The sequence below is a fragment of the Lycorma delicatula genome, chromosome 7 (genome assembly GCF_047948215.1).
Source record: "Lycorma delicatula isolate Av1 chromosome 7, ASM4794821v1, whole genome shotgun sequence".
Taxonomy (NCBI): domain Eukaryota; kingdom Metazoa; phylum Arthropoda; class Insecta; order Hemiptera; family Fulgoridae; genus Lycorma; species Lycorma delicatula.
Window position 1 is genome coordinate 138,948,138 of NC_134461.1, and position 27,467 is coordinate 138,975,604.

Genomic DNA, 27,467 nt, shown 5'->3' on the forward strand with positions numbered 1-27,467 from the left:
TGTGTGAAACCTTTGCTGTTAGCAAAGGCGGAACCAAATATATCCCATTTAATAGAAAATAGTATGTCTGGAAATTAATTTATAACAAAATTAATTTTACATTTAGCAATTTTCGCTGATATTAACAAATTAATACCTTATTCTGTCTTAGAGAACATAATGTTACCAATTTTTTTTCTTAACTGAAAAAAAATATATCGGTGCAAAAAACAAAAGTTCAGTTCTGTAAATTACTATTGAAAAAAAATGTCTGTTAATTTTCGACTAGATCGGCAATTGTGATGACGTATTTGTTTTTATTAAGTAATATTATAATACAGGTAAAAGTAAAAAAAAAAAACGTTTTGAAATTGCTTCCTTCTTTTATTTTAAATTCAAATATATATATATATATATTGAAGATTACTAAGTTAAGTCAGGAGGGATTCATTAGAACAATTAAACAACTGTAATACAATTGACCAATCAGACACACAGAAAAGTAATTAACTTGTTTTTCAACTCTTATAACAAACAAAGTTGTTTGTCAAAATGTTAACGTTGGACGGATAAGATATGTCACGAGGGAGTCGCTCGGGTCTGTAACGAAACACTCCGATATGATTGACCAATCAGAAACGCAGAAAGGTAATTAACTTGTTTTTCAATCTTCTAACCTCATACGAAGTAAAGACAGTGTCGTCGAAATCGTTGGACTATGAACATCTACTTCATGTGGTAACCTGAACAATCTTCTAGACTGGATAACCACATAATTTAGGACATTATTTTAAAGTGAGGAACATTTATTTTATTGCATACAACATAGTTTTATTTTTTTTTAATATATCGGTTTTAAATTAAACATTTTTTTTCTTAATTACAGTTTAATGAAAATTAAAATTTGAAGTAGATTTTTTAAAGCACGTTGCTACAGTTTAAATGATGATCTATTTTACGAAAAAAGATTTTCTTTTTTGATGATTTTTAAAAATTTAAAATCTATTCTAGATAAATAATAATCTTCCATTTTACAAAATTTGTTTTATTAAAAAAAAAGAGGGGTGATGTAATCTTTTTTTGAAATGGATTCATCAACATGGCAAAATTTTTATAAAATTAATTACCGATGAATTTTATGTAGGAACTAAAATGAATTTTATTCAAGAAAATGCTATAAAATGTATTAATATTTTCAATAATTTTGTAGGAATTGCCTAATTTTTATATTACATCTGGATGCATTACTTGTATAAATAATTAAGTGTAATTTATATGTACTGAACAGGCATGTTTTTTCTTGCGCTTGGCTACCTTTAATGTGTACTGAAAAGAAGTACAATACCTTAGTACGATCAATATCTTGCAGGAACTATCAAATTTTATTGTTTGATGTATCGAACACTTTAATTATTAGGAAATACTTTTTAGAAACTGTATTAAGATAAGATTGTAGTTTGAATTAAAAAACAATAATGTGCAGTTATGTATCATATTTAAAATACTCTTATTCTTTTTTAGTTTTTTCAGATCATAATAATTGTGTTATTTCCCCACTTGAACAATCTTAATTTTCTTTCATACAAAATCATTGAACCAAATCTTATTGGACATCCTCACATTTTCACATCTATGTTGTTCAATTTCTTTTTTCTGTAATTCTCTAGAAAATTCTAGAAATAAAAGCCAATTATCACTTGTACAAATATTTTCCATTATTGCAGAGGTATTCTTCCTTTATTTCTCAAGAGTTTATAATAATAAGAAATTATCTTTTATCTTGATTAAAGATAATTTAAAATTTATTTTTGTTTCCCATATTTCTAAATTTTTCCTGGACGTCAGTTGTAGTTAACTGCATTCATTTCTGGGTCTCTTGATTGTAACCTGAAAAAGAAATCTTTTGTAAAGCTGTTTTATTGTGTAATCAACCAAACCTGTTTAAGCTAAATTTATTTTAATTTTTTTCAGCTCACTAATAAATAAAAACAGAATATTCAAATCCAAGTAATACTTGTTCTAATCCATTTTCAATATTTTCATTTGATCCATTATCATTTGTAGTGAATTGCCAACCGGCACACAAATTTCTGAATACTGTAATACAATCAAAAAGGTTTTATCGTATTTTTTAATTATTTTCAAGCAGGTGCAATTTTTTTTATTTATTCTGATTATACAGATGACTAGGTAGAAAAAAAAATAAGGACTAAATTTTTTTAATTACTCATTTTTCTTCTAAATGAATTTTAGTCTACGCTTTAATATATTTTTGATGTAATTCTTAACTTTGTTTGATTAGGTACTTTGGTGGTTATGTTACTGATGTTACTATACCTTCTGATGTTACTATACCTCCTTTGTCACTACATCCATATCAAAATGTTAGCCAATTATTTCAAATAATTTCTTCATTAAAATCATTTTCAATTTTTTACTCTGCTTTTTTCTTTTCAGTTACAATTATTTTACTGGAATTTATTTAATTATATATAGCCGTTTGTAAAACTTCATACAGGAAGAAAAATACAATCCCAGTTTATATTCATACCTTTAAGGAAATAGTGAAATGACCATATACTGTAAAGATTCCATTTATTTTCATAACAAGTAGTAGACTATAATCTTGTTCTTTATGTGAATTCTCTGTTTTTTAATGAAATGCAAACAATACAATTTTTTCAAAAATATTAATAAGCATTAGTTTCCTAACCTTTTAATTAAATATTTAAATTTAACCTCTTTGGAGAGAGATAAATGTTTTTACTATGTATATTTTGTATACAAATTATGTTTACACGGTTTTGTTGGCTCAAATACAGTAATTTTAATAATATACATAAAATAATTAGGTAGCTTGTAATTGCATGTACTTGTTATGAAGCTAGTAATTTCACGTGGCTTGTAATTGCATGTTTTTTTATGTAGCTTAGAAATATAACTGTTTTATCATAAAAAATTGTTTTACTAACATTGAGTAACTTACTAACATTAATCACTCTAATTTAAGTTTAGTTGATGGGTATTTTATGTATATCATTCATTCTGCTGTATTTGAGTTGAATATCTAAATTTAAATGTAATATAAATTGATTATCAATTTATATGATATGTGTCTTCAAAGAGGTTAAATTATAATATAATTGATTTTAAGGAACAGGGTTCATAAACCACTTAAAGGCTGTTTATACATTTCTCCAGTTTTGTTTAAATTTATTATTTTTAAATAAGGAGAAATTTGTGATTTACTAATTCATAGTATTGGCTTTTTTCAATCATATTTGATCTGTTTATGTAAAATAGCCTCGCATCTTATTTTCTTTGTGGATTTGCTTTTATTTTATAATTATCCTAAGTAATTTCTTAAATAAATACCCATATTTAACAAAAAAATTAATTCTAAAATGTCCCTTTGATTATCTATATGTAAACAAATTTAAGAATACAACACATCAGTTTTTTGGCATTAATTTAAAAAAACTTTTCACCCTAACCATCTAACTTTTCATAAATCTATTTTTGACACCATCAAACAGTATTTGAAAGTATACTGGACTTCTGCAGAGAACCATCAAGGAACTATTACAGTATATCCATCAGGAATCAGTCAGTGTTACCTTTGATAATTTTTACAACCTAAAAGTACACTATATTAAACCTTTCGTATGAGCAAACTATATATATAAACCCCCTGGTTTTAGTCTTCTAGAGTAGTATATGCCATATGCTGCCTGGTGGTTATCCACTGAAATTATTAGTTTATTTCTATAAATGTATATTTTTTATAAACCATTTTCCAAAACCATGTAACACTGAAATTGAGCACATTCTCTTTCTTATACAAGATTAGAATTTGTAATTTAATCGGTACCTGTCACCTGCTATTAATCATTCTGCACCTCCCACTGTTCACATATAGAATTTCTTTGTAATTATATTTCATATTTTTGATGAAAAAAGACCTCCTTATAGATTACTGAATAATAAAATTTAATTTTTTTCTTTCATCCGACAGATAAAGGTAGCTTCAATATTACATTTAGTATTTGCATTATATAATACCCCCTTTTCACTTGCATTGTCATCAATCACAACTTGATTCCATTTGCTATCATTAGCAACTTACCTTTTTTTCAATAATATAAATTATAGACTTTTTTTTAATTCCAGCCAGGATTGGCCATATTATGCTGTGAAAATGCAATCTTAAGAGAATCTTAAAAGGGGTAATTAAGAGGTCTGGATAGTAATGCATACACCTGCCAAGTACAAAAGGGAAAAAAAGAAATATGTAAAATACAAGTAAATTCATTATTATTAAATACTCTCTGAGTAACTGATTTCTTTGAAAAAATCTTCTATTTTTAATATTGAAAATAATAGAAAAATCCCTTAAGTTATGTTTCTTCAAATCCATAACATTTTTCTATTAAAATTATAAAACATCTTCTGATTAATATTTCCCTAGTTCAATCTTCTAATTGGGTTTCATTTTTAGAAATACAGCTTCAAATTATGTAACTGTAAAAACACATAGATTAGACTGTATTATACAGACAGAAAATTTTATATTCTCTGACACAGTTCAAGGTGTATCATTTTAGATTTTTTATCAACACAGCAAATCTGATATGCTCCGAAACAGTTCAGGGTGTATTATTTTAGATTTTTTATCAACAGATAGCAAATCTGATATGCTCTGAAACAGTTCAGGGTGTATTATTTTAGATTTTTGCTCCACAGATGGCAAATCTTATATGCTCTGAAACAGTTCAGGGTGTATTATTTTAGATTTTTTATCAACACAGCAAGTCTGATATGCTCTGAAACAGTTCAGGGTGTATTATTTTAGATTTTTATCAACACAGCAAATCTGATATGCTCTGAAACAGTTCAGGCTGTATTATTTTAGACTTGCTCCACAGATGGCAAATCTTATATGCTCTGAAACAGTTCAGGGTGTATTATTTTAGACTTTTGCTCAACAGATGGCAAATCTGATATGCTCTGAAACAGTTCAGGGTGTATTATTTTAGATTTTTTATCAACACATAGCAAGTCTGATATGCTCTGAAACAGTTCAGGGTGTATTATTTTAGATTTTTGCTCCACAGATGGCAAATCTTATATGCTCTGAAACAGTTCAGGCTGTATTATTTTAGATTTTTATCAACACAGCAAATCTGATATGCTCTGAAACAGTTCAGGCTGTATTATTTTAGACTTTTGCTCAACATATAGCAAATCTTATATGCTCTGAAACAGTTCAGGGTGTATTATTTTAGACTTTTGCTCAACATATAACAAATCTTATATGCTCTGAAACAGTTCAGGGTGTATTATTTTAGACTTTTGCTCAACAGATGGCAAATCTGATATGCTCTGAAACAGTTCAGGGTGTATTATTTTAGATTTTTGCTCCACAGATGGCAAATCTTATATGCTCTGAAAAAGTTCAGGGTGTATTATTTTAGATTTTTTATCAACACATGGCAAGTCTGATATGCTCTGAAACAGTTCAGGGTGTATTATTTTAGATTTTTATCAACACAGCAAATCTGATATGCTCTGAAACAGTTCAGGCTGTATTATTTTAGACTTTTGCTCAACATATAGCAAATCTTATATGCTCTGAAACAGTTCAGGGTGTATTATTTTAGACTTTTGCTCAACATATAGCAAATCTTATATGCTCTGAAACAGTTCAGGGTGTATTATTTTTTATCAACACATAGCAAGTCTGATATGCTCTGAAACAGTTCAGGGTGTATTATTTTAGACTTTTGCTCAACAGATAGCAAATCTGATATGCTCTGAAACAGTTCAGGGTGTATTATTTTAGATTTCTGCTTCACAAAACGCAAATTGCTGTGACACAGTTCACGGTATATTACAACTTTTTCCTTAACGGATAGTAAATTCGATCTGCTCTTACACAGATCAGGGTGTATTATTCACATCTTAGCTTATTAGGTACCAAATATGATGCACAATTATTTTTAATATAGTTCTTGATTACATATTGAAATTGTAAATATCTATGTTGTATGCAATGAATAGTTTTCGCGATTGCTTCGTACATAAAGCATTCGTACCGCGTCAACCGCGTCGCGATCGTATTTCATCAACCCGATATCGTTGATCGGGTTCCGGTTGGGGGTTGCTGTGTATATAAATGTGTCTATATATTGTGGGGGGGGGGTGATATATAGAAATATTTTATTCATAATATTTATAATTATTGTATGTTTATTATGTTTCTTTGTCTTTTCAGCTCATCACTTCGCTACCAGTGGCTGAAGTCCTCCTTATAAATCAATTTAAATTCATAAAAAATTAAATTTTATAATTTAAATTTATATTTTAATTTTAAATTTAATCACATAAAAATTCCTTTGTGTAGTTTAAATTGCTTTATAAAATTTTATTTGAAATATTAATGAGTGAGTTTTTAAATTTCCTTTCTTATAAATTATTTAAATTTTATTCATTTGATTGACAAAATTAATCTTTTAAATAAGTTCATGAAATTAAAAAAATAAGTAAATATATAGAGACAATTTCTTAATTAAATTCAGCTTTTAAATCTGTTTCATATAGGATATAATATGTTTGTTTTTAAAAATATGTTTTTTTTATTTGATATTTATTATTTTACATAAGCTTTTTCTTAAATTTTTTTGGTAGGTGTTTAATTGAAGGTTAGAGCATTTTTATATCTAACTACAGTTTTAAAAATTTTATTTTTTTCTTTTATTTGAAATATTTAAAATTTTGAATACCCCTTTGCTTTCCCCAATCAGCGTTCAGCCACCTGCTTCAAAGAAGATGCATGCTTGCATGGTAGTTTAATTTTTTCAAACCAGGGTCAGCTGATTTTAGAGGTGCCATAATAAATTATTTCATTTTATTCGCTAATTTTTTACTTACTTGCAAAATTAACCATTTTTTGTGGTAAAATCCTAAGTAGAATGTGAAAAAATCCATCTAGCATAACACAGAAATCCAAATTATTTCAAAATTTAATAATTTTTATATGTAATATATTTGCCTTGCATATTAAAAAGACATGAACTGACCCTGGTTTTTAGTATGTAATTATTTTATCTTTTTTACATATTTTTGAAATTGTGGGGGAAATAAGTGATTGGTGTAAATAAAGTGTGAAATTGAAGTGCGATCAAGATCAAAGTGTGAAATTAACATTATCTTCCTCACTACACAAATTTACAAACTATAAATATAAAAATGAGACTAGAAATAATACAGATTACCAGATTACATTCCACATCTCATCAACTCTTCACTTCATCCTGCATCCTATTTCTTCAGACTACCAGATCGACCGATCCTTTCAGCTGCTCGATGGATTTGATCTTTGGATTAGCTGTGGCGATAAATGTAAAGCTGTGTTGCCAAATGGTAAAATATTAAGGTACTACTAATTCTTTACTACATCATATAATTTCATGATAATACTAGTATTTATTAAGACTATAGTCTAGTGGTTAACTCATAATTGCAAGTCAAGAGTTCTAAGGTACAAATCCTAGTAAAGACGTTTAAATGGATTTGAATACTAGATTGTGGATATTAGTTTTCTTTCATGGTAGGGTTGTTTCGATTAACCACACACTTCAGGAATGGTCGACGTGAGACTGAACAAAACTACACTTAATTTGCATTCATACATACCATCCTCTGAAGTAATACCTCATGGTGGTTCCAGAGGCTAAACAGAAAAAGAGAGGGTCAGGGCCATTAGTTTAGACTCCAGTTTACATCATTGATAGGTAACTTTCTCTTTTGATACTGCAGTTACTTTTATTTCTAAATTTTTTAAAAATTTTAGGTAGATCTGGCATTAAATGTCATGCGAAACACAGAAATTTTGTGTGGCAAATTACAACATAAATGCAATAAAGGAAACAACAGTATAATAAAGAAAAGAAACTTAATTGCGTTACATATTAAGAAATACCAGTATCTGGTCAATGCCTAATTTGTCTCTGATAAATATTTTATTTGAAATATAAACCACCAAAACACAATAATTAGATAAGTTAAACTTGCCATATTAATTTCCACCGACTGTTTTTTGCAGTACCCTGCATCTCCAGTATGTATTAAATTCTATTTTTATTACATTAAAACTTATTTGTTTTAATGACATCTATTTTTTTATTATAAATTATAATGTTATCTATTGTGAAATTTTAAATGATATTACGAACATAAATGGGGTATACAACGTGTACCCTATTGTACAGGTACAATGTATACCAAAATGAAACGACTAGCACTAGATAGGGAATCTTAAAGAGCTGCATAAAAAACCAGTCAAATGACCTAAGACAAAAACAAAAGAACATAAATGTGCTTGTGAAAATATTTATAATTTACACAAAAATAATACAAATAAATTAAAAAGAATAAGATAGAATTTAATAGCAAGTGAAGGTGTAAGATACTGCACAAACCAGTTATTGGAAATAAATAATTAATTACTGTGTTTAGGTGGTTTATATTTCATATAATATATTTTATATATATATATACATATACAATATATATATATATATATATATATATTTATACAAATTTTTATTAATTTTGTTAGTTACAGCAATGAAACTTCATTAGCTTATTATGTACATTTCTTGGCTTACGATATTTCAAGAAGGCTGTTCATATTTTTAACCTTTCTAATAGTATTTTGAGTATTTATCAGTTAACAGTACATCATTTGATTTTTTTGATCTAAAAAAAACTAATTTCAGAACCGCTAATTGAATTTGTCTTATTTTCTTTTGTTTCAGGTAACTCAACGGTTCATTTAATATTCTAAGGGAGAGCTGCAATGTAAGTGGCCCTCCTTACATTGCGGTACTTCCTTTTACTGTAGGATAATTTTCTACTAAAGGTACTTACTTTTGTTATTATTGTTTAATATTATAAATTTGCATGTTAAAAATAAGTTGTGTAGTTTTTAAGTTGATAGTATAATATTCTGATAAAATCGCGGTAGGTCCCAAATCCCAGTAGGGTTCCCTGATAGGAACTTATCTGTAGGAATTTTTTATGTGTATTTTTGTGTATGTTTCTATTTCAGGTTCGACATAAATTTTGTTTTTGTTATTATTGTTTAATATTATAAATATGCATGTTAAAAATAAGTTGTGTAGTTTTTAAGTTGATAGTATAATATTCTGATAAAATCGCGGTAGGTCCCAAGTCCCAGTAGGGTCCCCTGATAGGAACTTTCCTGTAGGGAATTTTTTATGTCTATTTTTGTGTATGTTTCTGTTTCAGGTTCAACGTAAATTTTACATTAAAATTACTTAGATAAGGAGTGTAAATTAAGTTTTATGAAAATATATTTAAATTTTGTATATGCTGTGTATTTTTTTTCAGGTACAACATAGTTATATTTTATTATTAGTTAGTTAAGTAGCGTCCGCAATCCCAATCCCTAATAGGGTCCTCCTCCCTAAGGGGGAGGTTTTTTAGTCGGTGAGAGCCCGACACTACCGTCTGTTGCGGGCGCAGACGGTGGCTGGAAGAGCTTTTTCCTCCTCCTACGCAAAAAAAAAAAAAAAAAAAAAAAAAAAAACAAACAATTAACAGTTCATATTAAGTGCATTACTAATCTTTTTGTCAAGTGATTTTGAGTTGTAGGTCTGTACCAGGAGTACTTTTAAATTCATGGAAGCTGTGACAAAAAAATGGTTACTGATTCTCAAATGTAATATTGAAAGTGGAGAATAATTATGGAAGATAAGGAAAATTTTAATTAAAGTGACTATCAACCGTAGTTTCAAATCTGGATTGAATAAAAAGTAAGTACCGTAAATGTCTAATAGAATTTTTAAAACGCAGTAAAACATGAAAAAAATATGTATATCTAGAATTGTACATTGTGATTTTAACAAATTTTGGGTGCTGAATTCAAAACTTATAAAGTTTTGTGTAATACATTGCATTTTTAGATACATACGTTTTATTTATCAATAAATGCATAATCAGTAGGATAACAATATTCCAAAAAAGTTATTTTATGTGTATTCATTTATAATTTATTTAAATCGCCTAAATATTTGTTTATTCAAATACAAATGAATTGAAATATATGCAATACAGTTTTTAAACATTTAAATCATTGGAATTGAATTTTTAAAATATGTTGACAAATTTTTTCACTCGTGCGATGTTTGATCAGTATCTCTAAATAAAAACCAACAATAGTCGTCAATCATTCTAGATCCCATCTTCCTTGGTACTGATGCTTCATGGTCAGAATATCCTGACAGAAACACTCTCCCTCCTCATCAGTGACAGAGCCCAAATTTTCAGGATAAAAGTCTAAGTGGAAATGTAGAAAATGAATTTTTAATGACATCCTACATGCTAAATGTTTGTAGTTTTTTAATAGCTTATTAACAAAATAACATAGTTTTCATATTTTCTGTTGCCTAAGAAATCACCAACAATGTCTTTGAAGAACTTCCATGCAGCTAATTCACATTTGCTAAGTTTATCCTCAAAAATATTTATTCATCACTCGATTTAGGAAAACTTATTGTTAAATAATTGTTACATAATCTATCACAATCACAATGCGGTGATGCATATAAAGCACAACAGATGCAAGAGATCTGTTGATCTGTCACTTTCATTAAGAATATCAATTTACATACGCGATCAGTCCCAGTGTTGAACAGAGTGAAGGTGTCGCTTGTACAGGTGAAAGATTTCTTGTCTTTTAGTGGGCTTGGCCTACTCTGGGTAGAAGATCGCTTTCCTTATTAAGCCTGGCGTGAAATGCTTTTTTCTTGACAATGGCAATGGCGTTTTGTGAGACTTGTATCTCATATCTTATCACATTCAATACTTTGTTTATGGCAAATGACATATATAAATGTCTCTAATTATTTTATTGACTTTTTTTAAACTACAATTTCTTCCTAAGTAAGTAGAAATAAATTTTTAAAAAATTACCATAACGGCTGTGGTGCCTCTATCATGTTTTAAAATAAATATCTAAACTTCAATCAGGTTTAATGTAATTCTTAATTACAAAAAATTGTTCAGATCTTCTTATGCAATGTTAGGACAAATGGATAAAAACTGGCAAGTTTTACTTTAGTAAAAATCTAAAGCTATCGTGAAAAGTCCATTCTCCACAATGTATAGACAAATATGGCATTTACATGAATTCTGGTAAGAAAAAAAACAGTGTCTAAATATTTTGTTATTTGGATCACTATATCTTATAAACATATCTGCACTAGAGTTTCCTCTAGTCGATTTTCACTCTTGGGCACTTGTTACACCACAACACCGACTTTTGTAGAAATGACTTTAAAAATCCACCACTCATCCATTTCTGAGCCCCTTGTTAGTTTCATTATACCGATTAACAGACAAATCTTTATCTTAATAAAGAGAAGGTATTCAAGCAGTATCCAAACAATAAAAATCTTCAACTTCAACCGACAACTAAAGCCTTTGAGTGGCTTATAGCGTAAGGTTATGCATTTTCATTCAGAAAAATAACAGCCATCGAGAGCAGCCTGCACAGTTTGATTTGTCTAACATCCTTCAATTCATAATAAGACTCTGATACGGCTGCAGTCCCAAGCTCCATCAATTCTGCTAGTAGATTCTTTTGTTCCCAAAATGTTGTGACAATCATTTTTCAGTTCAATAATATCATCTGAATTTGTATGGTTCACTCTCTGATTTTCTGGCATCATGACTATGTCGCTCATAATATTAGTATAAACATGAGATTATCATCTGCAGATTTTAGTTTCACTGTATGCTTGCTCATAAAAATGAATTGTAAAACACTGAATTACAAGTTGGAAACGGCGATAACATCATGTCTTTCATCAATTGCTCCTTTACAAGCACTAAACAGAATGAAGAAGCGGTTGAACAAGTGATTACATAATAAATTCCTGATCTGTGACTTCTGTGTTATACAAGTCATGCAAGATACAAGTGATACCACATAAAGTTGATTTCTTTACATTTATTATGACACAATATAACCATTCAATGTGAATTAGAGTAAAAGGACCAATTTCAGGGCTGAATATCAGCTACAGTTTAGTTAACTTCGTGCTGATATGCAATAATTTTGAGGCAAAGGCATCAGAAAAACAATTAAAATATCCATTTTCCTCAGCAAGCCTAATTCGTGATGTTGAGTTATTATTAAGACTGGCTCAGCGTTTTTTTTTGGGAATAGATATGTGTCATGTCAGGTTATCTGTTGAATTGCGACACCTTCAGAGACATATAAATATTAATTATTATTATTATTGTGAATTAGACTTCTTGAGTCGATTGGAACCCCTTTTCCTCATATGGATTCCATGAATATCAATTACATCTTCGAACTTCGTCTTTGATAAAATTCTGGATTTATCTCTTGTACAGAGGCAATAGCTACTTTCTTAATGTCCCCTTAACAGAGTGATATTATTTGTCTGCTTATGAAACTTATTTCCCAGGAAAATTATATATAATATAAAGCACAACATACTAGACTTGGATATCTTGATGAATTAATTTACATTTCTTATAATTTAATTCACTGAATTTCTTCATAACATAAAGCATAAAGATAATTTTATAATCTATTTATAAACTGTATTCACAATTATGTGTGAACTTATCATTAAACAAATATTTATACTAATACAACTTGTAGACTTCTTTGTTATTTATTTGGAATAATTTAATAATAACTAAACTGGTAATTTTTCTTTTTCAGCAATGTCAGAAGGAGTACTGATATGGAGGACTTTTATCCCAGAATTTAATCAGAAATAGAATCTTCATATTCATTAAATTAGATTGGAGAGGAAACTGTAAATCGGTAAGTTTTTAATTTAATTATTATAATATATAAAATGTGCAACACAATAAGTAAAAACCATAAAAAATTAATGTAGAAAAGTGGTAACATCAACATACATTTAAGTGTCCAGCAGCTGTTAGAGAGGGGAAGACAGTTGTAACAGAAGATTGGAAGGGCTCTAAGAAAAAACATTCCATAGGTTTTTTAAGTTCAGAGAAAATACTTAAAAGGATTATGAAAACCTGGGATTAACTCATCGCTTCTTGATTCTACAAATTTTTATTTATTTTATTATATTTGAAGGATTAGCTCTATATCAAAGTTTATAAATGTAATTAAATTACATTATATCAAAAATTATTTGTCTTTAAGATCAATACAATATTAGTAATGAAGCGATTAATTTGGATAACATTGAAAGTTCCAAGTTAACTTCAAGTCTTTTAGATTACTTCATATAAGAAATGCAGCATATCCTGGTGGGTTTCAATCTATCTACCAAAGAGAGAAACGATCTACTTAATTTTAAAGGAAAAATTTTTTAAGTTTTTTGGGATAAGAGTGACATTTACACTTTCATCGTCCAGAAATTTCATTTATAATCACCGATATTCTTTAGCAGAATTTACAAAATTTGCTGGAATATTATAAGTTTCAAACAATATAAAAATCACTTATTCTTTTGAGTAAGTGTTAAGAGAATCAAGCTCATCAAATGAAAACACCTTTAAATCATTAATTCACTTTCAGGCATGATTTTTATTTGTAACTTACCTGTAAATTATGGTAGAAAATAATCTACTTTGTTATCCACTAAAAATTTCTGTACCTGCATTTGCATGTAGAATCTGCCATAACTTAGTTTAAAATTATATTTTAATAAATGATGTCATTTTGTTATTATAACATTTTTAACAGTTAAGCCCAAATATATAATTTTAATAGAACATATGAGATGAAGAGGTAATAATTGTTTGAAAATTAACATAATCATCACAGTTTACTTATTAACTAGTAAATAAAAATTTTATTTTAAACCAGACTTTTGGCATTTTGTAATATTGTTCAGGACAGGTACAGTGGTGGAAAGATTTGTTATCACACCATAATTCAAAAAAAAAAATGAACAAACCTTCCAGCTGCTGTTGATGTAACCTACCATAGACGTAATCTGTCAGTTCCAATCTATTCTCGGCAGTCATATAAAATACACTTTCATGATTTATTACACCTTCAAATCTAACATTTTTCTCTGAGATCATTCTGTTATTATGTAGCATTACTTTTTTCTTAGTAGTATATTACATTCTTAATTTTACAAATATTTTATTTTTCATTTGACCTTCAAATAACTTTTGTGAACTAAAAGAAAACAAAAACGCAAAAAAATGGGGATAGGGTGGTTGTAACTTTTAAAATATTGTTACCATAAATTTATATGTAAATTACAATACAATACTATTGCAAACAATAATTCCATTTTACAATTTAATTTAATCTTCACTGTAGTTATTCTCTCTTTTTAGAGCTTAATTTATTGTTAAATTTATTACAAAATGAAGCTTTATTTGTCACAAATACTTGTTTATCAGAAAATGTAATAACTATATAAAATATTATCAAGATACCTCAAAACTTACTGAGAAATAAGTTTTAGAAAAACAAAAATGGGCAGATAATGTAGATACATAGAACTTTTGATGGTAATAAATGAACTTTTATTCTGTTTTTCATATACTGAATCTGTTCTTAAAGTATGTTCAGCATTACCTATCAAGTGCTACTTGACCAGAGTAAGATGTGTATATCATGTACTTAAAATATCATACTCAAATGTGTGATAACTAAAAGAAAGTATATACTTATATTGCTATGTTTATTCTTGATAAATATTATTGTGCAGTGTACTGACGGGGCAGCTTAACAGCAAGTGCACCATTATATTTATAAGGTAATCTAATTTTTATATTTCCATTAGCATACATGTCTTAAAAGACGTAGCCATTTCACAGTTTTTGGAAAATATTTTAAATTCTTTAAGACAAAAAAAATTTCATTTTCAATTTTCTGAAATATTGGAAAACATTTATTTATACCGATAAAACAACTTAGTAGCTGTGGTATCAGTATCTGAAAAGAAACTTGCTTTTCAAGTCTTACCTCACAATTGTACACAAGTAGTAAGATTTTATCATTTGCCAAGAATACACATGTAAATTTAGGTCCTCGCTTCAAGATGTAGAGTGTGTAGTGCCTCAGGGAAAACTTTTTGCTTTCTTTATTGTTTATTAATGATCTGCTGCAAATTCTCGAGCCATTCATTACAACTCTTTTCACAGATGACACAGCTGTATCTATTTCTGAAGATAATTAATAAAAATGGATTGAATCTTTCACAATTTCAGCTTAAAAAAATTTTCACTGGATGGATTGAAACAATGTAACTTAAGATATGGATAAAACTGTCACATTGTGCTTCTTGGTTAAACATAACATTGCAGATTGTGTGGCCAGAATTCTCATTATATATATATAGTAATTTTGTTATCCACAAAGCAAAACTTTTGGGTTTTATATTTTATAAATTCTTGTGGGATGAAAATCTGATTTTGTTTACCAAAATGGAGTGAACAGTTTTACTCTGAAGCATCTTTATAAAACACTAAGCTTGTACTCATTATCGATTATTTTTATGCCTAAATATTTTCTCGTATAATGTGTAAAGTCAAATTTGTGGGCTTTTTAAAAACATAACCTTTTAGAATACAAAAAAGTGCTTTCAGATCATTATTGAGGCATACTTTATGAAAAAGGAAAACTATAATCAGTTACCAATCAGCTTATTTTACAATTAAAAGATTTAGTTTTACAGAAACAATATTGTTCTGTTGATGAATTAAAAAAAAGACGATTACATGATTTATCTACGTCCACTTCTACATGTACAGATATTAGTATATGCTCAGAATGATTTTCAGTAGCGATTTCTTTACTGTTAATATTTTATAATTAATTAATTTACCTTAACGTAATTTCATGTGTTTGATTAAATAATTAATATGAATTTTAAACACATCTATTTAGTTTTAATTTTATAATTTGTTTTGATCAGAAAAAAAACATTTATTTATAAAGTAGCAAGTTAGGTTAAATAATTTGTTATAAAAATCAACCTTACCAACTGTTTATATTATATCCCTAGCGTTTTGGGTCATTTGACCATCATCAGGAGTTAGATTTTTTTGTAATTAAAACTTTAAAATTAAAAACGTAAACAAAAAATAACAAAATACGATTAACAAAACAAGACGTCATAACTAGATAATCAAGTTAGGCAACGTGCTAATTATTAATTTAAATAGAAAATCATCTTCAAATTTTATATGTCCCTTTATTAATTTATTGTTGTAAAAATATACATAATTTTTTTGAGATTGCTGGTTTTATAAAAATTGTTGGAAAATCTGATATATAAATAAAATTATCCGGGCTGTAATTATGTATATTTTATAAAATGTGTTTAGCATAATTGGATTTTTAGAAACAGCCTATCTTATACTATTAATATGTTGTTTAGCTCTAATAGAAAAAGAACTGTTGGTCATAACAATATATTGTTGACGGTAGTTTTCACGTTTTAAACTATACCAATCTTGTCTATCTAAGATATTTATTTCATTATTTTAGTAGAATCGCTATTGTATATAAAATTTATGTTCTACAAAGTAAACTTGAAAAGTAATAGAACTTTTAATACATCTTTATATATATATATATATATATATTTTTTTTTTTCTTTAAATTGAGATTATACCAACCGGGTTGGAGTGGTGAACATGTCTGCAAATCAGCTGATTTCGTAGTCGCGAGTTACAACTTTCAAATCGTAGTAATATGATTTGTAATAAGTAATACCCTCTGTGATTCACGGAGACTACAGAAAACAAATTAGAAATTAAGATCACGTTATACAGATTGTGTATATCAAAATTTTTTCCGTGATTTTCATAACTTATTCTGCTTGTGAAATTAAAAAAATAAAAAATTTATTAAACACGGCTAAAATGTTTCGTTTGTAAATAAAGGTTAATGAACGATTTCGCTCGTGTTTCAGCAATCCCAGTGAAAGAGGTCGTACTGAAAATTTTTAGGACAATAATTAAGGGGCAGAATTAGTGATTTCTATGTGTTTTTTACCTTAAAAATAGAATAAAATAGCTACCAAAACAGTATCTGCAATAGGTTTTAAGAAATCTGGGATGAAAATCAATAATTTAGAGTAAAAAACCCGTTATTATGTTTGATCTAGAATAACTTTGTTAAATGCGTAAGAAACATGTAAAACCTTTTAATAAAACTAATAGAGAATGTAATTCTGTACATAATGGTGCAAGATAAGTCAAATAAAACAAAAAAAGTTTAGAAAAAATACAGTAAGTCATACCTACCAGTTTATAACAAATATTCAAAACCAAGCCCACCAGTTTTAAAACCTCCCTTCTGTACTGCTTTTGTAGTTCTTTATAATACTTCAGGGCTATCCTTAAGTTTCTCAGCAGCATCCATAATGCAAACAATTAATTCCTCACGAGAATGTATTTTAGTTTTATATATGATATTTATCATCTGACCCTAGATGCAAAAATCTAAAGGTGTTATAACAAATGTTCTTGGTGCCCAGAAATGTGGACCTCCACGACTGATCCATTTCTCAGTGAAATGATTGATACATTATCCTTTAGGTTTATTTATTTTATCTTTTTTTATTTAATGCAAGTATTTGAATGACTATTTATTTATCTTTGCAGATTTCATCAAGACAGAGAGAGTACAACACTTATAATTTAAGATCTGATCATATGATCTTGGATTCAAGAATTAAGAAGCCAAATCTTCCAATAACATCAATTTAGTTATTTCATATGGCAGTCATAAACTTCAAGATGATTAACTTCATAACTAAATTTTATGATGGCTGTATCATTATATTGATCGATATTACTGTGAAGTCAAGTAACAAACTTTTAAAAATTAAAAGCGTCAAGTACCATAAAACAATAAAAGTAAATGAATTACAGTCAAACTAAAAGAGATTGATGTGAAGTTAAAGCAAAATTAAGTAGGAACAAGTTTACAAGTTATTACAAAAGTAGATTCTATAGAAAGCCAAACGAATAAATTTAAAAAATAGAAATAATAAAGTCAGTAGAGTTAATATATTAGAAGGAACATGGAAGACAAAAGATGCAGTGAATGGTATCAAGTTAGATACATTCAACAGAAACCGGCTAAGGAAGATCGTTTGAAAGATACTGAGGTATAGGAATGACAATAATTAAAGGAAACTGATGTAACCAAAAGTAAGGAAAATTTTAGAGAAAACAAAGGTGAAATGAAATAGCAAAAGTGCATACGATAGCGTTTAGGGTGGAAGAAACATAGCAAATGACTATACAGAGTGTAAAGTTATAGTGGTGGTAGAGAAAATGAACCGATTTTGAAAAATCAAAATTTGATTAAGCATAAAGAGACTTGAACAAGTAGCAAGAACTGAAATGTACAATCACAGCAACTATGTTGTGTATGCAAAAGACATAAGACCTGTGTTGGCTGTGTAAGATGAGTCTGGTGAAGTACCATCAAGAATTTCAATAAAGTGTTTTTTTTTCTATATAAAAGTAAAGAAACTCCTGGTTTCTTGTACAAAGAACAAGAAACCAGGAGCATCAGGATGTATAACAGTTTTAGTGATTAGATGTTGTTAATACCTAATTAATATATAATTCTTATCATCTGTATTTCTGTTATTTTAACTCTTCTATCTGCTTGAATTTTTATACAGCTTCATTCCTGATGACCTAATATAATCGTATGGAAAATCATTAGGAAATTATTTAAATATAAAAATTATTAGTAAATAATTATAAAATGAATACAGAAAATCAATGTTTCAAGTAAAATGAAAAACATAATAATATATGATTTTGAATCGTGTTTTGTTTCATTATTAAATGTATTGTAATATTTTAAATTCTTATTTGGAAATATTGTGGAGAAATTATTCATTAAGATTACAATACTTAGTTTTATATTATGTAAAATTAATTTTTCTTTCGCTCTCGAAAGTAATATTGTTAATTATTATTAAAAGTACAATATTTTTTTATATTTATTTAATTAATTTCTTTTGGATTTTGTTGTATGTTTAATTTATATTAAGAAATATTTTTAAAATATTTTATTACTAAAAACATTTATTAACTTTTATACTCTTTATTTATGTAAATATGTTGTTATTTCTTCTACAAAAGAAAAACTAAAAATATTTTAAGTGTTATTACAAATATTTTGAAGAAAAATTTTCATGTTGCCCAACAAATATATTTTAAGGTACTAAAATATAATTTCTTGTATATCAAAACAAGGGTTTGTTCTTATTTGTATTTATAATCATAAATGTGTAAAGACAATTGTAAATGTTTGATGGTCACTAATGTAGGGCCCCTTCCTGATAAGAATATGTTAAAAAAATATGAGATTTTTCTTTCTTAATTGATTTTATTTCAGAACATAATATAATTGGAAGAACTTAAATTATTTCTGATTGTAACTTTTATTTTTTTTGTATAATGAATATTTTAAAATATTTTTGATGTTCTAACCAAGGTTTTACCATGGTTTCCGTTGGTTGTAAGACAAATGCCAGAAAAATTAATTTTGCTGCTTCCATGGTTTGTGCTTAAATTTTTTTGCGAGTGCATATTATAATTTAATCAGAATAATAAAACAATATTTGTTTTGTTATAACACAAATTTGTTCAAAAATATTTAATAATAATAATGAACATGTTATAAAACCATACAGGTAATTATTTAAGTCTATTTATTCAACTTCACCTTGTATACCTTTATTTATTTACAGTTTCTCTATTTGAGTAGGTACTCAAAATATAATATAGCGCAAATAATTATATTTATCTCCATTGCCTATTACATGTCTAAAAGTAAATGAGGGGCAGAGCTTTCATCATTTCAACACTGTTGTGAGAACACCAAACAACTTTGTTCGACGTTGCCATTCCATGTATAGTACAGTAGCACCACATGAAACATTAATGACTGTGTTGTTTACTTAAAATGTTACCGATAATTATCAATTTTCTAATCTTTTATCAATAATTACTGCTTATAGTAGGAAAACCAGGTTCATATACTATTCCTATAGTTTAACCTTTACAGGCCCTAATGTGTTTTATGCCATAATATTAAAACATTGATTGCGATTAATAAATGCATTTAAACCAAACCCAAATGAAAAAAATATCTTCATTTTGTATGCTATTTTAATTAAAATGAAAATATTACAAAGGTAAATTTAATGTAAGTGAATTTATAATGTAGATGTTTGTCACCAGAAGCATGCTGTATAAATTATGTTTTAAAATATTCACAACATCAATACTTAAATCGCTAGAAAATAAATTTTTTAACAACCCACTAATTTAATTTTGATAACAACTTATAAATAAAAACAACTTCTCCAGCAAAAATTATGAAAATGGATATTACAGCTAATAACTGATTTAGATTGTATATTAACCCAACAATGCATGAATTTTCAAATTTAAAAAATGTGTAATTTTTCAGAAAAATAGTTAAAAAATTAAAAATTGAGTTTTTAAATTATTTAGAAATTTTTTTTATATGGCTGACAAAAAGCTACTTTATGCATTTTGAACCATCTATTAGGTTCTAAATTATTTATATGTTGTTTATACTGTTAAATTTTATTAAAAAAATATTTTCTAATGGTAAATCATATAAAAAAACTATCATTTTCAACAATGTAATTAAAAATGTGCAATTTTAATAAATTTGAAAAAATAAAAAACAAAATATAAATATAAATGTTAGATATTTTTAAAAGATGAATCTCAAATTATTTTTATTTTTAATTATTTTTTAGTTTTTAACAGATGCCTATAATCAGACTTTAAGAAAAACACTTTTTTAAAAATTAATACTCTATTTTTGATAAGCCACAAGCTATTTTTTTAAAATGATTTATATTGATAATTTTTAACATTATAATACTATCCTTTAGCCAACACAATAATTATTCTCTAAATCACTTTACATTATCTTCACAAATACACAGTCTAATTATGTTCAACAATACGACATTTCATAAAACAATTATTTTTGTTATTGAAACACAAAATAAAGTAAACACTGTGCACAAAGGATTTACAAGAGTAAATCCTTTACAATTTGGAATTTTACATTTTAATTTTTTTATACGTACAGGCCCCATTGTTCATATTTATCCAAACGAACATCAGCTAGAGTATCAGTTGACGATTTTAATTTTTTCTTTGCTGGAACTAGTATGACCTCTAGTCGATGTTGTATTTATACCAATTTTACATAATAATTAAGCTATCTCCAGTCTGAAAGCAAATGATGACAGGGTTTTTTGTTTACTACTGGTACCTGTATTTTCTAAAACTCTTCCTGTATAACAAAATATTTACAACAGTTTTATCGATTGTATGATAGAACAAACTGTAGTACCATTTTCTTGTTCTCTTCACAATTCATCCTCACCCATTTGAACTATTCATTAAGTCCACTCCACCTACGTGTTTATGTGACGATCATGTTTGGACAAGGTACCTATTCATGGGACTTTGTTTTTCTATTATAATGCACAACATTCTTCACAGGTTGGGTTCCAACAAATGATTAAAACATTGTGAAAACATGATTTTAATTTGTTTTTTGATGTTGAAAACGGATATGAACTCAGAATCTTTATATCACCTACAATTTTTGAAAAAAATTTAAATTTTAATTAAAAGATTTATTTTCGTTTTTCAACATATAGTTAGCATTTTAAGCTCCTATATTGTATTTTGTTAGCTCATTTTTTATTGTTTAACTTTGTTAACATAATTTTTAAGCCATAAATAAACAATACTAGACAAAGAATTAAATCATATAATAATCGCATATTATGACATAATATCTAATACTGAAAAGAGAGCCGTCATGGTCAAGATTAAACACGTCTGTGCTGGTCAAAATATGTAGCTGAAAGCACTGTTGTGTTGTTTGTATTAAGCATTGGATTTAAGAATGAATTAATTTTGTTCAGTCTTATTGCTGTCTAAAGTTTGTTAACAATGACTCAAAATTGTGTAAATGATGTGGATGCCTTTTTTTATGTATGTGGTGAGTTTACTGTAAAATTAAATTGAAAAAACATTACACCTTTAATTAAAAAAGCATATCATTTGTATTTTCAGTGTAAATTTTGATAGTAGTACAACTGAGGAAAAAATCATTGTAAGATTGTTTGGCGGGCAGTATCATCAGTCCTGAATGTTTTCCTTTCCTTTTTATTTTCAATATTACGATGCTTACTGTTCTTTTCTATAGATATAAACAAGTTTGTTATGTTGCTGGCATGGTTACCCAGCTGTTTATCTTTAGCATGTATGTTTCAAAATAAAAAATAAAAATTAATAGTTCTTCGTTTGTCCCCTTCCAAAAGTTTGCAAGTTTTTCACCTGGAGATAACTGAAAACAGCAAGACTTAACCAAACTTAACCGACGCTCAATTCGTTCGCTAACCTTACCGATTAACAGTAATGTTTTGAATATTTAAATAATAAATTGCGGTGCTGTGGTGACTGGGATCCCGCCACTACAGCAGCTGGTGGCGGCTCGTGCACAAATTTATCAGGGTGTGTCTAGTAACAATGCCAACACAACTGTTTACAGGGATTGGAAAGCCAGGTGGGATTTGTCCACGAAAGGGCGGTGGACGCATCGTTTTATTGCGCATATTGAGCAGTGTGCTGAACTGGAATTCTGGGAAGCGAGAAACTTATTGGGAAGCGAGTGGGTGAGGGACAGCTCCGTACGGGACTGCCGTTCGCCCGTTGACGGCGGTGATGAAGTGCGGGGACTCTCGAAAGCTAAAAGACTCTAAGCAATAATTACAAAAAAACTGTTCCCTGAGCTTAAAGACTGAGTCCCGGCGGGGTCGTCCCCATTAGAGGCGAAGCACAGAGAACCGACTTCCGGTTGCTGGGTGATGGAGGCTGGGAACGGCATAGCCGAGTCTGGCGACTAGAGGCAAAGGCATCTCCCGGAACCGTGTTCATGCTTAATTGGGGGTCTGGTTCCGGGAGGTAGGGGGGAAAAATTCAGTAATTATTGCAATTATTTATTGTTTAAATAATCAAAAGATCACCACTGTTAATTAGTTGAGGTTAGCGAGCGTAGGTTAATTTTGGTTACATTAATAAATTTTTAATAAATTCAGTAATTATTGCAATTATTTATTATCTATAGAATCAAAATATAGTGTTAATTAATCGACGTTGGCGATGGAAGCGAGCGTAGGTTAAGTTTGGTTAGATTATACTTATCAATATTGCTTATATTTTTAATATGTAAAATATATTAATTTGGAGAATGTTTAAAATGGCCGGTATAAAACAGCATGTTGTGTTATCGGGTTATTTCTCCAACTTGGTTGTTAATATCAATTTCCTGCTTTTTTGAGTTATTTCCTGCTATTTTGAAACATGCATATTCTCACCTAATTCTTTTTGGATATTAAAAATAAATCGATTTTTGGCCCATTGGTTAAAAAATTGGTTTTTTTTGGGGGGGGGGAATTCCGAAAAAGATCCACTTGCACCAATATTTTTTTTTTTTCATAATTTTATTCACAATTTATTTTGAATATTTTGACAAGGCTGGGGGCAAGCCGGCCACTTAGTGTTTTGGTTAGTATAATAACTTTTAATCCTTAAACTTGGAAAAAACCGCACTCTCGTAAACCATTTTCTCGGGGATCGAGAAAATCAGACTTCGACTGATGTTCCACCGTGTCTGGAAATAGAGATGTGCAGGCCAACTTGAGACAAAAACAATATCACATAATTTCCAAATTCGGTTTGAAATTATCAACCATATAACCTGTATTACGACGCAAGAATTCGTATGAGACTCGGATGCCAGCTAAATACAAGATAATTCGTGTTTTTAACGATCGCTCGTTACTGTTTGTTTTAAGAGGGAAATGCTTATCAAATGCACGCGGCGGAATGCAGATCTTCATTTTTTTTCAGTAGCATTTATCGCTTAAGTATTCAGCTACATTGGAACCTCGTAGCAAATTCACTTCAATTGAAGACACTTTTAACAGACTTTTTAACACTTTTAGTCAAACCCGAGTTCATGGGGAAGATGTGGAAAACGTCCCGACTCAGACTACCGTTTTAAAAGAATCAGGAGACATCGCAGTGCATTTGAATGTCGATATAACTGCCACTCGTTTTGTTTGCATCGACAAATCATCCGGCCAAAACACCATCCGAATTTAGGTTTTAATAATTTTTTAAATGCCTTATTCTATCATATCGTTATAAGTCAGATTTTATGCAGACAAATCACCTGCATTTTCACTGATAAATTTCCAAATTGGATTTCAAAATATAGAACTAGAAAAGGAAGCGACAAACATTATCGAGGTTTTAACAAATAGAGAATCGTTTTCTCCGACTACTATAGAGCGGCTCTGCTGATATTGCTTTCACAACCCTTCATTTATGTTTCTTCTTCCAATAAAAAATTAGCTAAGAAACACCATAAGGGTAAACGGGGTACCTATGTTAAGAAACTTCACAAAATTTAACCTTTGCCTTTTTCATTATTACCATATTCCCTTTTATCTTTTTCGATATTTCCGTTTTACTTTGCTTTGATCAAAAGTTTCTTTTTACAACTATATCACCTCCAGGAACTTAAGACTAGCTCCTTTGGGATTATCAGAAGACAAGAGTAAATGCTACACACCCTTGGACATAAGATGATTTGAAATAACATTATGCGCAAAATCAATGGTATTGACAAGGCAATGCTCCATTGAACAACAGGAATGTTTCTCCTATGACTTACAGTCACAGCAGGAACATTGGAACCAGAGTTATGAATTGAGATGGATGGACATTTTCAACAGATGTAATAAAAATAAAGTAATCTCCAAAAGATACGTTACATTTGAAAACCAATTAAGCATTTATTGCACCATTATTGTTAAAATAACCACAATAGTAAAAGACAATCATGAGTTTTATATGAATCGCCTAGTATAACAGTGTGTTGGTGATGGGAAGTCTATGATTAAAAGAACACATAGAATGACAAACAAATCTAATAAGTAACAACAGCTAACCACCCAATTACAGTTACTTATGAAAGATAAATTATGTAGTGTATGAAAAATGCCATTGTTCACTGGGATTCAAAAACCCATAACATTCAGAATGAAAGGCAGATGCTATTACTCCACTATATTGTTTATGAATTAATTAGAAAGTTTTCATTAATAAATGCTTTAACCACTGCTATCCTGTTGATTATTTTTTACATTTTTTTAAAAGTAATTTTCCTGAAGATAATCCAAAATGCAGTTTTTTATACCTAACTTTCCAAAATCTATTTTGTTAAATCCTTTAAATGACAAGTTATATTTCCTATTTATTTTATTATCTTTGTTTGTTGAAATAGGTAGATTAATGATGTACAATTTATCTATGTACTTACGTATATTTAGAAAATAAATTTTGTCATTATTATTTTTATTCTTATAACCGATTTTGGTGATGTTTTATAAAATATAACTGTATGTACGGTCTGACGTTCAACTGTCTGCCTTTCTCATGGTAAAATAAGTGCTAAACTTCCGCACCATGCCAACATCCTTTTTATAGAGTATTTATTTTCATATTTATCATTAAAAAGAAGTAAAAATCATTCTCTCTGATTAATATAGTAATAATGAAGCTTAAAAAAAAACTACAGTACGATTAAGTATAATATACTTATTTTATTTTAAATATAATAATTACATTGTATATTATGTACAATAATAAAATGGTAATTGCAATATATAACTGATCGCCAGTACTTAACATTTAAATAAATATACATCCTAATAATTATATAATGATAATTTAACTTATCGATACACAAATTCCATATTCAAAATTTTTTCTTTTAATTTTTATAATTACTGTGATATATATATGTATATACATATATATATATTTTAATTTCTATTTACAAAAATAACTTTAACTAATTTACTATCTATGTACACATTTAATGATCCATTAAGTGATTGCAATTTTACCTTAGTTATTATTAGATTTCTTAATTACTCCAATAACAAAGAAAATTTTTACTTACATTAAAGTATTTTACATTTATTTATTTACATATGAAATTATATTATTGATAACATGATAACAGTTAAAAAAAAAACATACATATTTTTTCAAAATTAGTAACTCCAATAACTTAAGAAAACAACAATTAAGTATTTTTACAAATTGTATGTAAGTAATCATCAATATATCTCATAATTAATCATTTATGTTTTGTGATTTTAAAATCACAAAAAACCGGTAAAAAATTATGCTGGTATTGGTATCACATTTATTATTTTTTGAAATAAAAAATAAGTATAAAAATTTAAGGAAAATTAATTTCATTTGAGTTTATATAGTAAAAAGATTGTATTACTTTTATAAGGACAAAATGATCATCATTGTTTTTAGTTATAGTTAAAACTTGCAAAGTTGTGATTTTTTTTCATTGATATATATTATTTTATATCCAATGGTTGTTTTACTAATAATTTAAGTAAGATACAAATTACTAAATCAAGCTTTAAAAACACAAACTATATCTAGAAACTCCTTTCAAGAAGTGTACAATTTATTGAATGTGTCAGGAAAGGATAGCGAAAATTTATTTGAGGGGTGCAGTCCCTCCTAACTGAAAACAAGTTGTTCCACTTTCCCATACAGGATGTATTCCACAAAAAGATTAATATAACAGCAATCAACATAACATTAAATTTTTTTTACATAAATCCTATTTTAAAATAATAAAATTGGGCTCCAACAACCCATCTTATCCAGAACAACGGGTTCACTATTAGTTTTGTTTTGCTTTTTCTGTTTACTTTTATATATTTTTGTTTCCTTAAAAAATCCTTCACTTAGAAATTTAAATTTTGTTATTTACTTTTGTCTTCTATTAACAAATTGAAAGCTAATCTGAGTAACTGTATTTGATGTTTACTTTTCTTCTCTATTGTTTGATTTTTTATTAACCTTATTTTATTTCCCACTGTCCTTTTAATAGTTTTGCTATTTTATCTTGTAATTTTGCGGCCACTTTAGTTTTATAATCACAAACAGTAACTTTGAGAGTTACTGATTACATTTATTATTATTAATTATATTTTAGCTGTAGCATGAAAAAAGTTGATTGAAAAATCGTAACCGATGCTACGCAATATATCACTTGAAAATAAGAAAAAAATGTGTTACTTTGTTAAATATACTTAATTCTAAAGAAAAAATTGTAAATTAAGAAACACCTTACACAAATGCTTACAGACATCTAAAAACTGTAATAAAATTGTTAAAATAGGTTAATAATTTTATAAACCATTCTCACTAAATTATAATTTTACATTTAATTTTTGGTAATCATTAAAAATATTCACATTCAATGATTCTTTTTT

At 28.0% G+C, this 27,467-nt stretch overlaps 1 long non-coding RNA gene across 1 annotated transcript; it reads right to left on the reverse strand.

Moving 5' to 3' along the window:
- Nucleotides 1-1,205: 1,205 nt before the first annotated feature.
- Nucleotides 1,206-16,165, reverse strand: LOC142327624 (uncharacterized). The gene is made up of 3 exons (XR_012757034.1): nucleotides 16,029-16,165; nucleotides 13,983-14,212; nucleotides 1,206-1,866 (listed from the first exon to the last, which is right to left on the reverse strand). It is a non-coding gene; the product is annotated as an uncharacterized LOC142327624 (long non-coding RNA).
- Between the last annotated feature and the right edge of the window lie 11,302 nt (nucleotides 16,166-27,467).